Below are 2,297 nucleotides of genomic sequence, written 5' to 3' on the forward strand. Positions count from 1 at the left end.
GCCTTATGGCTGCAGTCCATGGGATCACAAGAGTCAGACACAACTTAGCAACTAAACCACCACTACCGCCTAGATACCTTACTGAAAGTACAATTATCACTTGTCAAAAGGAAAAGGACGTGATTCAACAGTAGTTTCCATCAACATGTTTCCCTTACTCCACATCACAGTAGCAGTACGTTCTTTGTTAGGACTTGGAAGAAATACCTGATGTAAAACTAGAAACTATAATAATTTTTTAAAAAGCACTATAATTGGTATTCAGTCAATTTAAGAATTCTATATAGTCACAGAATAAGAATGAGCAGATATATAAGTAAAGAATAATGCATACTCCTTCGATACTAGTACACTTTATTTTGCATGAAAATATCTCCACAATAACAAAGGCTGTTATGCTAATGGTGCAGCTGGAGAAGAAGTCACATACATATTTTCTCCCTAAATTATTTGTAGTTCAGCATTCTCTACACAACTCAATGGTTGTTTTTTTGGGGGAGGAGTTTACTTCTCATTTATAGTTTATTGATCTTTATGCCTATTTTTTAAAATTAATTTATTTTTTATTGAAGGATAATTGCTTTACAGCATTTTGCTGTTTTCTGTCAAACCTCAACATGAATCAGCCATAGGAATACCTATATCCTCTCCCTTTTACATTTATACTACTCAATTGTTTCTTGAATGCTTTCTTATCAAAAGCAGCATTCTTCGAGGCCCTGCTATAAAGCATGCCCTATTGCCTTCAAAGATCTTAAAATCTATTCCGGCAACAGTTTTATTCATTGATTACTTAGAAAGGTCAACTGATCACCTCTGTTATAGAGGATTCTCTGGAGAAAGCAAGTGCACAGATCCCAATCTTTACCAGCTCATGTACTGTTCTTATTTTTTCAAACAATTCCATATATGTCATTTTTTCATTTGTTTCAGGATTCCTGTGATGTAAGCGGGATAAATATCTTAAGAGAGAAACAGATAACCCAGAACATTTAAAATATCAAGGTTTACTACTAATTAGCAGAAAAGGTGGCTCTAGTCAGAAAGAACCTGCCAGCAAGTGCAGGAGATATAAGCGATGCGGGTTCAATCCCTGGGTCAAGAAGATCATGGCAACCCACTCCACTATTCTTGACTGGAGAACTTCATGGACAGAAGAGTCTGGCAGACTATAGTCCATGAGATTGCAAAGGTCCAGACATGATTAAAGTGACTTGGCAAAGCATTAAAAACAGAAAGGAGGTAGCCTCACTGGGCTAGAATATTTTCTACTGTTTTAGTTTATCTCTCATCAATAACATTTCTTTTGGTAGAGATCAAACTATAAAAAATTTCTCCATTTCTCCAGGTCCATTTCTCCATCCTGAAAGGACGTTGCGATTGAGCCGTCGAGAAGAAAAACTACCATGTCCACTGCTTTGGCAAAACCTCAGATACATGGCCTCCTGTCCAAACGTCTGCAATTTCATATTGTTGGAGCATTCATGGTCTCCCTGGGGTTTGCAACTTTCTATAAGTTTGCTGTGGCTGAACAAAGAAAGAAGGCATATGCAGATTTCTACAGAAATTATGATTCCATGAAAGATTTTGAGGAGATGAGGAAGGCTGGTATCTTTCAGAGTGCAAAGTGATTTGGAATACAAAGAATTTCTTTGGGTTGAGTTCCATGGAAGTTTGTTACTTTCCTGTGTTCCTGAACTATGAAACTATGATTATCTGGGGTGAGAAATAGTCTCTCAATAAATAAACAATTAACAAATACTGTGGAAAAAAAACTATAAAAAATTTATTTTGAATATACATAGACCAAAATATATATATTTTTAAAAAGCCTATGTATGGAAAGCTAAAGATCAAGCAGCTAGAGGCAGCTTTGTCTACACAGCCAGTAATCTGTTGGTCTAGGTAGTTGTACCAAAATTGTCTTTAGTGTAGACACATAAGAGGGTCCTGTTTTTATGGTACAGTTGTAATAGAGATCTGAAAGTGTTAATCATTGAAATTATGTAATAAAATGCAACGATTGATTTAAACAAGACAATGATTTCATAATTTTTTCAGAATTGTTCAATAGCCCCCAAAATAGAGTTTGGTCAAATTTCCCAGTGGGGATAACAAGTATGTGTTCAAGTCATCAACAAAGTAAGCACACTAAGAAAAAAATTTTTTAAGAATTTAATATTTCAAAAAGAAAAGACAAATTAGAAATTTATGTGGGAGAAACAGAGTGCTGAGTAACTTCTTCACCCTCATTTTATCTTTTTGTATTACTTTCTTTTTCATATATAATTTTATTT

General features: G+C 34.8%; 1 pseudogene; it reads left to right on the forward strand.

The window, feature by feature from the left end:
* The first annotated feature begins 1,406 nt into the window (after positions 1-1,406).
* Positions 1,407-1,766, forward strand: LOC148777892 (cytochrome c oxidase subunit 6C pseudogene; annotated as a pseudogene).
* Positions 1,767-2,297: the final 531 nt, after the last annotated feature.

This window comes from Moschus berezovskii, chromosome 5 (assembly GCF_049115385.1).
Source record: "Moschus berezovskii isolate FMDL1 chromosome 5, NW_MosBer_1.0, whole genome shotgun sequence".
Classification (NCBI taxonomy): Eukaryota; Metazoa; Chordata; class Mammalia; order Artiodactyla; family Moschidae; genus Moschus; species Moschus berezovskii.